At 42.6% G+C, this 13,396-nt stretch overlaps 1 long non-coding RNA gene across 1 annotated transcript; it reads left to right on the top strand.

Moving 5' to 3' along the window:
- The first annotated feature begins 7,011 nt into the window (after window positions 1-7,011).
- LOC122000114 lies at window positions 7,012-7,709 on the top strand. The gene is made up of 3 exons (XR_006116951.1): window positions 7,012-7,123; window positions 7,256-7,319; window positions 7,670-7,709. It is a non-coding gene; the product is annotated as an uncharacterized LOC122000114 (long non-coding RNA).
- Window positions 7,710-13,396: the final 5,687 nt, after the last annotated feature.

The following is a 13,396-nucleotide window of genomic DNA, read 5'->3' as shown; positions in this document are numbered from 1 at the left end:
ATGGTAAATCCCAGTAAGATAGAAGCAGTAAGTAACTGGAAGAGACCTAAGAACGCCAGCGATTTCTGGGATTAGCAGGATATTACAGGAAGTTGTAGAGGACTTCTCCAACAGTAGCCTCCCAGCCTCTTACCGTAAAGAATGAAAATTTCAAAGGTGGAGGATGTGAGAACTTTCAATGAGCTAAAAAGGAGGTTGACCAGTGCTCCCATTTTGGCTCTACCAGACGACACCAGCAGCTTTGACATCTATAGTGATGCCTCTAAGTTGGGACTAGGAGCAGTACTGATGCAAAATGGCAAGGTGATCGCTTATGCCTCCAGACAACTCAAGGATTATGAGAAGAATTACCCTACTCATGACCTTGAGCTTGCAGCAGTAGTGTTCGCTCTCAAAATTTGGAGACATTACTTATATGGAGCTCAGTGCAGAGTGTATACAAATCATCAGAGTCTGAAGTACTTCTTCACTCAGAAGGATCTGAATATGCGACAGCGCAGATGGCTAGAGCTGGTCACAGACTATGATATTGATATCCTCTACCATCCGGGAAAAGTCAATAAGGTAGCAGACACACTCAGCAGAAAGTCCAGTGCTACCTTATTATCTCTTACAGCCATGTCACCAACCCTACAGAAGGAGATCGTAGATTTCGGTCTTGAACTCATCGTTGGACAGCTCTTTACTATGACCTTAGAGTCTACCTTGCTTGGTGATATTCAGTCAGCTCAGGATCAGGACCCTGAAATTCAAAAAATCAAGCAAGGGCTAACAGAATCAGAAAGTAGAGAATTCAGAGTGTCCGATAGCGGGGTGTTGTATTTTGGTGACAGACTCTGTGTTCCAGATCAGGAGGAGCTACGGAGACAGATTTTAGATGAGGCTCACAGGACTCCCTACGCAATGCATCCAGGTTCCACCAAAATGTATTAAGACCTGAAGAAACGCTTTTGGTGGCCCGGGATGAAGCGAGACATCGCCAGATATGTTAGCATCTGCCTCACCTGTCAGAAGGTCAAGGCAGAACATCAGCGACCAGGAGGAGTTCTGCAGCCTATACAGATTCTAGAATGGAAGTGGGAGGATATCTCTATGGACTTCATAGTGGGGCTGCCCAGAACCATGAATGGTTTTGACGCCATCTGGGTAATAGTCGACAGGTTGACTAAATCAGCCCACTTTTTAGCTATCAAGATATCCTACTCCATGGAGAAGCTAGCTCAGTTGTATCTCCAGGAGATCGTCAGACTTCATGGAGTCCCACGTACCATTATTTCAGACAGAGACAGCAGATTTACATCACACTTCTGGGAGTGTGTACAGTCAGCATTGGGCACGAAGTTAAAGTTCAGCACAGCATTCCATCCACAGACAGATGGTCAGACAGAGCGAGTAAACCAGGTACTCGAAGATATGCTCCGAGCGTGTGCCCTATATTTCAAGGGAAGTTGGTGCAAATATCTAAGCTTAGCAGAATTTGCATACAACAATAGCTATCAGGCCACTATCGGCATGGCACCTTACGAGGCTCTCTATGGGCGGAGGTGTAGATCTCTAATCTGCTGGTATGAGAGTGGTGAACAGAAAGAACTAGAGCTTCAGACAGATCTAGTAGCAGATACCACAGCAGCTATACAGCAGATCCGCCAGAGGATAGAGACAGCTCAGAGCCGCCAGAAGAGCTATGCTGATACACGGCGCAGACCCCTAGAGTTTTCAGTTGGGGATTCAGTGTTCCTCAGAGTAGCTCCCATGAAGGGAGTAATGCGTTTTGGGAAGAAGGGCAAGCTAAGTCCCAGATATGTGGGACCATACCTTATCAGCAGAAGAGTGAGCAAGGTAGCATATGAGCTAGAGCTACCCCAGGAAATGTCAGCTGTCCACAACGTATTTCATGTCTCTATGCTGAAGAAGCATACCCCAGATGCCACCCAGGTGATTGAGCCCCAGTCGGTACAGATCCGCGAAGACCTCAGCTATGATAGTCAGCCTATTCAGATAATAGACCGAGCAGTTAAGAAATTGCGGAACAAGGAAGTACCATTAGTCAAAGTCATTTGGCACAGTCACACAGCAGAAGAGGCAACTTGGGAGACAGAAGCCAGCATGAGACAGAAGTACCCAGAATTATTCTAAGTTCGAGGATGAACTTTTTATAAGGTATGGGGATTTGTAACGCCCGAAAATTCTTAAATTATTTTTAGAAATATTCTATGATTTTTCTGGAATTTTTAGATATTTTTCCGGAATTTTCCGAGTAGCGGAAGCAGCAAAAATAATTAGAACCGCAAAATAGCTTAGGCGGGAATCGAACCCGAGACCCATGGTTTAGGGATAATGTTAGTAACCGGTTGAACCCAACAGGGCCGTGCTGAAAGGAAAGGGAATCAATTATATTTATAATTGGTTTGGCCGAATTAATTATTTAGTATAAATAGGAAAACATAAGTGGGTTTGATTTAATTTAGTTCGGCAGCCCTCTCCTCACCAAAAACCTCACGCCACCTTCTCCTCTCAAACCCTCACCGCCGCCTCTCCCTCTCCTCCTTCTCACGGCACACCAAGCCCCCAAGGGCCAAGGGAACATCTTCCGGCGACGACTCCAACACGAAAAAGGTTCTTCTCCACGAGAGGAACGCGAAGACGTGAGCGGATCGTCGAGAAGGTCATCTCCACCGAAATTCTAGCGAATAGAATCGTAAGAATTTACGAACAGGAGGTAAGAAACCCCTCACCTGCAGTATAATAGCTTTCGATTGAGTTTTTATGCTTTAGTTAGGATGTATGCAGGTTTTTTTTATCGATTTCTAGGGTGTATTTAACTCTCTTCACAGATTAGGGATTTAGTTGAGCACCTCTAGATGGGCCGGGCATGTCTTCCCTCTTCAGATAGGAGGTTGATGTTGTCGGGTGCCTAGAGGCGGTCTCCCTAATAGAGAGGAGAGTTAGGGCACACTAAGTGTTCGATAAAATAGCTAGTTTAGTAAAAATGCACCATATGCATCTTTAGAAGCTCAGTTAGATACATTAGAAGTATCTATTCAATATTCTCAGTTTATTACAGCTTATATGGATCAGATATCCAATGGGTGGGCTCCCACAGTCGCCTCTAGGTTTAGATGACCTAGCTCTAGGTTCAGATAACCTAAAAACAATAGAATAAGCAAGTATTAGCTATTTCAGTATTTTATTTTCAGTGGCACTATACTGGATTAGATATCCATTGGGTTGGACTCCCACAGTCGTCCCTAGGTTTAGATAACCTAGTTAACCCTACTAAATTCGGGACTTGCAAACCCGGGTCTAGTTAGGGATGCGCGCATAGCAAGTACAGCTGCCGGGCCCAAACAGCATGATTATGTATTTTCACTTATTATGAATTAGTTTTCAAAACTCAAAATTAGTTATGCTAGTTGAGTTTGAATTCAGTATCAGTTAGTTTCAGCTTAGCTCATCATATGTTCAGCCCAGTTTTTCTATGATTTGGGTATGATAGCTCTTTGTTCAGTTCATGTTCACATGCTTTAGTTGATAGTATGGCATGGCTAGTTTTGATTGCTATGTATTGTATGATATATGCCATGATTTAGTTCAATCAGTACATATTTCAAACGGCATGTTTTAAAAGCATATTGCATCGAATGCATGTTTTTGTGAGGTAGATGGTTTCTTACTAAGCTTTAAGCTTACAGATACTATTTTTCCTTATACTGCAGATAAAGGTAAAGGAAAGATGTACTAGCAGAGGGAGCTGGAGGGCAATGCAAAGGATGGTGTGTGTGGCAGGAACTGGAATAAAAGACCTTGGAGAGTTTAGCAAATTAGAAACTAGTTCTTCCTTAAGACATTTTCTTATACTTTGCTTTTTATGCATTTCTAGTTGTTAAAGGTTATGAGTTGATGAACCTTGTTTTAGCTTAAGTTTAGAATTGTTACTACATGTTATTAGAATAGTTTATTATGCATTAGGTAGTTGTTGTATGAGGTTTTGGCACGAAGCCGTGCTGAAATCAGAGTTTCTGATTCGAAATCAGAAACCCCTGATCGGTCAGCAGACCGATCAGGGAGTCTCTGATCGGTCGGTAGACCGATCAGGGATCTGGTTTCTGCAACAAAACCTTCTGTTCGCTCCCTGATCGATCCGTGGATCGATCAGGAGCTGGATCGCGGCTCACTGATCGGTCAGCAGACCGATCAGTAAGCCACTGATCGGTCAGCAGACCGATCAGTAAGCCACTGATCGGTCTCACTGACCGATCAGGGACCAGCTGGATCGGTCGGCAGACCGATCCAGCAGCGTACAGAAGAGGGCAGAAGCACGGAGGCTCACTGATCGGTCTACCGTCTGATCAGGGTGCTCCTGAATCGGTCGGTAGACCGATCCAGCTACATACAGAAGCTATGGCTTCCGTGCCAGTGTCGAGCTGGATCGATTCCTGGATCGATCCAACAGCCCAATCGATCCATGGATCGATTGGAATGCTTGATTACAGCTAGCAAGTCATCCGGGAGGCATAGATTGTCTTCCCTAGCACGTGTACAATTATTAGGTACATGTAGAGCGTTCAGTTTCAGCGTTCCCAACAATTAGATTAGAAAAATTCAAATTAGATCAGTTTTTCGCACAGTATAGCACAGCATAACTGTAGCGATTCGACCTTACAGCCTAGTAGTAGAAGGCGGGTCGTTACAGTTGTAAATTAGTGTCTGAAAGCTTAAATATGGACCTAGAGACATCGGAATTTGATGAAACAAGTTTTTATGCATCCATATTGTTGAGCTGATCATAAATGCGTCATCATCCATAATTTTTAATTATTATTTTCAGTGATTAGAATTTTTAACACCAAATTAGGTCAAATTGGGATTAAAAAATTCCAAAAATATATATATTTGGTAAAAAATATTTTTATTGATAAATTTATGATCAGGACAATGATACGAGCGCATTGAAACTTGTTTCATCAAATTCTGATTTCTCTAGGTCCATATTTAAGGCGTCCAAGTTTGTTTTATTTTTTTTATATAATTAAAATTTTGGGACGAATCCAGGATTTGTCCCAAATTCTGGGACGAATCCAGGATTCGTCCCAAAATTGAAAATATTTTTAAATAAATAAAATCAAATACCTAAGGCTTAAATATGGACCTAGAGACATCAGAATTTGATGAAACAAGTTTCTATGCATCCGTATCGTTGAGTTGATTGTAAATACGTCATCATCCATAATTTTTAATTAATATTTTCAATGATTTAAATTTTTAACACCAAATTATGTCAAATTGGGATTAAAATATTCCAAATATATATATATTTGGTAAAAAATATTTTTATTCATAAATTTACGATCAGGACAATGATACGAGCGCATAGAAACTTGTTTCATCAAATTCCGATGTCTTTAGGTCCGTATTTAAGGCGTCCAAGTTTGTTTTATTTTTTTTTAAATAATTAAAATTTTGGGACGAATCCATAGATTCGTCCCAAACTTTGGGATGAATTCCTGGATTCGTCCCAAAATTTGGGACGAATCCAGGATTCGTCCCAAAACTGAAAATATTTTTAAATAAATAAAATCAAACACTTAAGGCTTAAATATGGACCTAGAGACATCGAAATTTGATGAAACAAGTTTCTATGCGTCCGTATCATTGAGCTGATCGTAAATACGTCATCATCCATAATTTTTAATTAATATTTTCAGTGATTTAAATTTTTAACACCAAATTAGGTCAAATTGGGATTAAAATATTCCAAATATATATATATTTGGTAAAAAATATTTGTATTCATAAATTTACGATCAGGACAATGATACGAGCGCATAGAAACTTATTTCATCAAATTCCGATGTCTTTAGGTCCGTATTTAAGGCGTCCAAGTTTGTTTTATTTTTTTTTAAATAATTAAAATTTTGGGACGAATCCAGGATTCGTCCCAAAACTGAAAATATTTTTAAATAAATAAAATCAAACACCTAAGGCTTAAATATGGACCTAGAGACATCGGAATTTGATGAAACAAGTTTCTATGCATCCGTATCGTTCAGCTGATCGTAAATACGTCATCATCCATAATTTTTAATTAATATTTTCAGTGATTTAAATTTTTAACACCAAATTAGGTCAAATTGGGATTAAAATATTCCAAAAATATATATATTGGGTAAAAAATATTTTTATTGATAGATATACGATCAGGACAATGATACGAATTCATAGAAACTTATTTCATCAAATTCTGATGTCTCTAGGTAGATATTTTTTAAAACATATATAGGTTGATACTAACTAAAAAGGTGTTGTGTAGTGAACGGTTGTAAATTAGTGTCTGAAAGCTTAAATATGGACCTAGAGACATCGGAATTTGATGAAACAAGTTTTTATGCATCCGTATTATTGAGCTGATCGTAAATACGTCATCATCCATAATTTTTAATTATTATTTTCAGTGATTAGAATTTTTAACACCAAATTAAGTCAAATTGGGATTAAAAAATTCCGAAAATAAATATATTTGGTCAAAAATATTTTTATGAAGATATTTACGATCAGGACAATGATACGAACGCATAGAAACTTGTTTCATTAAATTCCGATGTCTCTAGATCTGTATTTATTCCTTTTGATTTTTTCTCCTTTTTTATTAAAAAAAATTTAAATTCTGGGACGAATTCCTGAATTCGTCCCAGATTTTGGGACGAATCCAGGATTCGTCCCAAAATTAGGGTCAAAATTGGGAACAAAAATTTTTTGATGCTGATAACCCTATATCTATATCCCATCCCAATTCTTGTTTTCTTCCCCATTTCTTTCTCCCCCGTTCCCCTTCCAACCTGCGATTTCCAGGGTTTCGGCCACATCTCCAACCAATGACGGTGGCGTGATATGCGACGACCGCTTGATCTCCGGCGGTGGAAGGTTTTCGATTAGTAAGCCCACTGCTCTCGGATCTCCCTCTCTCCGGCGCGTGCTGGCCGCCGCCAGGCGCTGCCTTGCCGCTGGCCACTGCCAGGCGCTGGCTGGCCGGCGTCTGGCCGCCGGCGTGGGCCTTGCCGTGGCTAACCGCCGTCTCCCTCTGCAGCTGAAGAAGAAGCCCAAGATCATGCAGCAGCATCTTGATGTAAGTTTCCTATAAAAACATGCTTGTTTTCCTAAATTTGGTTTGATTTCTCGCACTTGACTTAGGATTGATCGCTTTTCTGCTCTTTACCATTGATATGCGCCTTCTCTTATGCTTGATTTGCCTCTGCAGTATTGTTTCCCTGGTTTATGGCTATCCAAGATAACTCCTCGATCCTACAAAGCCAATGAATAAGGTTAGTTTTATTTGTCCTCGATTCTGCAAGGGTTAGAGATCGTTGATGAGGGTTTTAGTTCTAGAAACTAGTAAGAGCTCAGTTAAATGATTTTAGATTTGCCATTTATTTATTAAGAATCATTTCAGATAACTCAGAGACTCTTAGACGAGATGACTAATAAAAATGGTATATCCAAATCTTTGCTAAGAAATCAACACCAAGTACATTGTTCAGGATTTCATTGTGATTTCTTCAATAATATGTTTTTAATTTTTAATTTCTATTTTTTTTAATGAAATGAGAATTGAATTATTTGTAGAAAATATTGACTTTCATGCGTATTAATCAGTACATGTTTTCAATTGCAGACATGTGTTCTTATAGTCCGTATACATTGTGAAGGTTGTAAGTGTCACACCCCAGAGGAGTCCCTGTCCGAAGAAATTTCGGCAGCATCTCCCCTGTACGGCGGACAATCTGAAACTTCTACATAACACATATACCTCAGCCACAGTCGACTGGAATTATAACAATAAATAAAAACAATCACCACGCAGTTTATATAGATATTCAGCCTCTGGCTGTAACAACCACGCAGTTAATAATAGTAATCACAAACAATAGTACTCTGACTCGAAATCCACCCTACTCAACTACACTCGTAAAACTCAAATCCGACGAACTCACCTCTTCTGCCGTCCAGGCAGGCATGTAGTAGAATAAAATCCAAATCATACCAAAAGTCCATTAAACGGAAGGATTCCATACAATATCCATATGTAAAATCTAAAACAAGACTAAAACAAAGTCTGATAGAGAAAAGCTAAAATAAAATAACAACTCAAAACCAGCAGAGGACTAGCACTACGTGCTGTGGGGACCAGCGACTGGAACTGCTCCGGACAGCCTCAACCTGAAAATATAACAACAATGGAGGCGGGGTGAGTCCAACACTCAGCAGGTACAACTGATATGCAAAATAAAGTAAATAATAGACAACACTAATCATGCGTACAGTCTCCTGAATACGAGAAGGATAAATGCAACTGAAACAAAAACAGGAGAACTGTACTAACCAGTATCAAGGTAAAAAGATATCTGGGTCGTCAGACCGAGAGTGTCATAAACCTATATGCATGTCAATCATATGCATCCAAATAAATGCAGCAAGTAAATGCAGCAAACACAAACAATCAATGCATCATGCATATGATGCCAATGACATGGTCACCCCTGACGCCAGTCAGCCATCTCACACACAACGGTGAGTCCGAGTGGGTAGGGCTGTGACAACCGTGCACTCTGACATCACTGCCCCTGATGAGTGACCGAGTGGACGGGATGCTGTCGGAGTACATACATACTCCTACCCCAAATCATAAATGGGGGAGCACAATTCTCGAATCTCCCGGTACACGATGACGGGGAGGAAATCTCTGCCGGCTACCACGCTGAGACACACTACCCATGAGCGGACCAACGGAGCCAAACAAAGTCCAACTGCCTGCCGGCTACAACGCTGCTACACTAAACCAACGGAGCCAAATAGAGCGGAACTGACTGCCAGCTACCACGCTGAGTCACCAGACCAACGGAGCCAAACAGCAGCACTGCCACACACCTGTCTGATATACCCCTAACCCATGAGTGGTGGTGTGTACAGATACATGTAACTGACGATACGCTCACAATAATGGAGCAGACAACCGCACAGCATGCAATCATGCAAAATGATGCATGCCTCTAAACATGGCAATATCATGAATAGCATAGCAAGATCCATACATAAATAAAAGGTGTACCACAAGTCAATGTATCAGATGGAAGGTACACAAACAGATAGGGTATCAAATAAACCCTAGGTCCTGAACATGATGTATCATATGGTTGGGTCACTACCGAAAGCATGCATGGTCAGGTCAATAATAACATGCAGTGTATAATAAATAAACAAACAACATGTAACAGATCATGTAGTGACCAACCGAATCAAAAGGATAACACAATCATTGCTATATGTTAAACACTTTATTATGCATATCAAAAGACATAAGTCAAAGTACCCGCCTCCAATAAAGTGGTCCAATCCGGTAATCAAGATACTCGTCGAGATACCGTCCCGAATCAAAGTCCTGTGTCGAACATATAGATATATTTTATTTAGCTACAATTCAAATGAATTTAAATAGCTTAATAAAATCCACGAAACTAATATCAGGGAAAAACCCTAATTAACATAACCAATTACCTACCCAAAATTAAATCTAACCATTGACTAAGGTTAATGGTCTTAACCCTAATCGTTCCATTAGATTCATTTAAAACCAACTCAATCTACAACAAGGATCCGCCATCAATGTATCATCCTATAACCAAATTAGGTACGTATCAATTCATACACAAAACACATTTTCACCTCAAATCACAGCTGGTGAAGATTCGCTGTTGCAGCACAGTAGACGAAGTTGCTGCCAACAATCCTATCCGGAGCGAGGTGGAACCGTTACCTAGCAAGTTAACCCTTCCAAAACAGCACCAAGACAAATCCAATGTCCAATTCACAGTGTGTACATGCTCAACCATGCAAGACCAAATCAAGGCTCACCTTGGGGGTCTGATCACCTTACTCACTGTCTGCACTTCACAGCAACCCGAGGCTAAGATCCAGCGCTGGAAGGACAGTGTAGCACAAAGGAAAACAATGGCACAGAGAACCCGTGTAGGCTAATTGGTTGGCTGCCGACGCTAGGGCAGAGAGGGACGGCAGTTGGCTGTGCTCAGATGTCGCTGAAGAGAGGGGTGTCGCGGCTTTGGCCCAAATCTAAGGCACGGTGTGGCTCGGGAAGGAGGAGGAGTCGGCCGGACAACTAGGGCTGAGGAAGGCCGGCGGCAAAGAGTGGCTGTGAGGCGACCAAGGCTCGGCGGCGGGCCAACGCTAGGGCACAGAGACACCAAGTCTGTAGAGGAAGAGGACTGTGGTGGCACCGGCTAGGGCTCAGGCGACTGGAGTTCCTGTGGCTGGTGGTGTCTCAGCGTCGGAACGGCAGTGGCGCGCGTGAGGGAGGAGAGGCTAGGGCATGGGGTGGCGTCGGGAGGACAGGCTCGGCTTCACCGAGAAGAGGAGAAGATGAAGGGAGGAACCGCTACAGCCGGCGGTTAGGGCAAAGAGGAGAAAAGAGCAAGGCGGCGTCGGGGAGAAGAGAGCTCGGGCGCAAGGCTTCGATGAGGAGAACAGAAAATGTAAAAATAAAGGAAAATAAAAGTAAAAGGAAATGTAATTATAAGCATTTTCTCACTTAAATGGGGTAGCCTAAATAGGCTTTTCCGGGCCCCGTCTTTATCCCCGTTAACTTGTCCGTACGAGCTCTGAAAAATTCCCGGAAAATTTCCAAAAATTTCAGAAAAATCCCTTATTAATATCCGCCTATTTTTCGGTATTTTACATTCTCCCCCACTAATAAAAATTTGGTCCCCAAATTTCGTTATCTACCATCAGCAAGTACTAACGACAGATAGAAAGTATAAATGCTGAACGGTAAACTAAATCACATACCTTAAGTGAAAAGATGGGGATATCGAGCTCGGATAGTATCCTCGAGCTCCCAAGTAGCCTCCTCGTCTGAATGATGCTGCCATCCGACTTTAACCAGCCGGATAGTCCTGTTCCGCAACTGACGCTCTTTCCGGTCGAGTATCCGTACCGGAACCTCCTCATAAGTAATGTCAGGCTGAACTGGAACTGGGATATCTGCCAGCACATGTGTCGGGTCATGTACGTATCTCCTCAGCATCGATACATGGAATACATCATGGACGCCTGACAGGGACGGTGGTAGTGTCAGTCGGTAAGCTACTACTCCGATCCTCTCCAAGATCTCGAAAGGACCAATGTACCGCGGAGCTAGCTTACCTCTGATGCCAAATCTCTTCACCCCTTTCGTGGGTGAAACTCGCAGAAATACATTGTCACCAACAGAGAACTCTAGTGGTTTGCGTCTCCGATCAGCGTAACTCTTCTGGCGATCCTGCGCCTCTGACATCCTCCGTCTGATAGTACGGACCAACTCTGCATCCTGCTGAACTCTCTGAGGTCCCAACAACTGGGCCTCTCCAACCTCATCCCAGAGGACGGGTGTCCGACAAGGTCTACCATACAACGCCTCAAACGGTGCCATCTGGATAGCCGAATGAAAGCTGTTGTTGTAAGCAAACTCTACTAACGGTAAGTGGTCCTCCCAACTGCCTTCGAAATCCATAACACATGACCTCAGCAGGTCCTCTAAAGTCTGAATGGTCTGCTCTGACTGTCCATCTGTCTGCGGATGGAAAGCTGTACTAAATCGGAGCTGCATGGCCAAGGCTTGCTGCAGACTCTGCCAGAAACGTGACGTAAACCGTGGATCTCTATCCGAAATGATACTCAACGGAACACCATGTAGTCTGATGATCTCTCGACAATACAGATCTGCCAATTGATCAAGGGGATCAGTCCTCCGGATCGCTAAGAAATGCGCGGATTTGGTTAATCGATCAACGATTACCCAAATCGCGTCATGGCCTCGTCGTGTCCTCGGCAATCCTACCACAAAGTCCATGGTAATGTGATCCCACTTCCACTCAGGAATAGGAATCCGCTGAAGTAATCCTGCAGGTCTCTGATGCTCAGCCTTCACCTGCTGACAGACAAGACATCTAGCTACGAAATCCGCGATGTCTTTCTTCATGCCGTTCCACCATTAGGAACGCCTCAAGTCTCGATACATACGGGTCCCGCCTGGATGGATCGCAAATCGAGAATGGTGAGCCTCCTGAAGTAGCTCCTGTAAGACCGGATGAGACTGAGGTACGCATAATCTGCCTCGGAAGTATATGATACCCTCCTCGTCTCGTGTAAACTCGGTCTGCTGCTCGGAAGCTATCTGACTGCTAATGAACTGCAAATGCTGATCACCAGCCTGTGCCTCTCGGATCTTCGTCCTGATCGACGACTGAGCAACCATAGTAACCAAAATACCCTGCTCTGTAGATCCCTGCTCCTCCAAGTCTGTAACCACAACTCAGTGGCAAGCCAAAGTCCCTCTAGACTTCCGGCTAAGTGCATCAGCAATCACATTAGCTTTTCCCCAGGTGATAGCTAATGGTGCAATCGTAATCCTTCAGAAATTCCATCCATCTCTTCAGACGGAGATTAAGTTTCTTTCTAAGTGAACAGATATTTGAGACTCTTATGGTCAGTGAGAATCTCGAATGTAACACCGTACATATAACATTGCCAAATCTTTAAGGCAAAAATAATGGCGATCAGCCACAAGTCATGTACTGGGTAGTTCTCCTCATGCAACTGTCGAGAAGTAGTAGACTACCCTACCGTGCTGCATCAAAACAACGCCCAACCTTGTAGAGATGCGTCGGTATAGAGCACGAATCCGTCCTCTTCAGAAGGTAAAACCAAAATCGGAGCGAACACTAGTCTCCGCTTTAGCTCCTGGAAGCTGGTCTCTAGTCCTCGAACCACGTGAACTTCACGCCTTTCCTGGTCAGGCATGTCATTGGCATAACGACGCATGGAAAACCCCCAACGAATCGTCTGTAATGTCGAGCCAGACCAAGGAAGTTGCGAGTCTCCTGTATAGACTACGACTACTCCCAACGATAACAACCTCTATCTCTTGTGGAACCATGGTATACTACTACTAGTGCCCGTGTGTCTCAAACATCTCACAGAAGACAACCAAAATACGCACTACTGATCTTCACATATAGACATTTCCGTCGAAACATCTCTAAAACTATGCGAAGATGGTGTACGTGACCCACCTCGGATCCGAAATAGATCACAACATCATCAACAAAGACAATGGAAACCGATCCAAACATCCTAGGAATACCCAAATCATCAAATCCATGATAACATCTAGGGCACCGCAAGCCCTAATGGTAAAACCAAGACACATAATGTCTGTATCACAGACATTCCTAACCTTAAGATCCTCGACAATAAACAGATCTGATCACCAACGATATAAATCACCAAAGAATAGATCCTCCAATGTGAGAGCAACGCTCCATCACATGAAATACCACATAGGTGGGAG

Source organism: Zingiber officinale, chromosome 7A (genome assembly GCF_018446385.1).
Source record: "Zingiber officinale cultivar Zhangliang chromosome 7A, Zo_v1.1, whole genome shotgun sequence".
Taxonomy (NCBI): Eukaryota; Viridiplantae; Streptophyta; class Magnoliopsida; order Zingiberales; family Zingiberaceae; genus Zingiber; species Zingiber officinale.
Note: the sequence above shows the minus strand (reverse complement) of the source record. Positions and strands in the feature narration are given on the sequence as shown.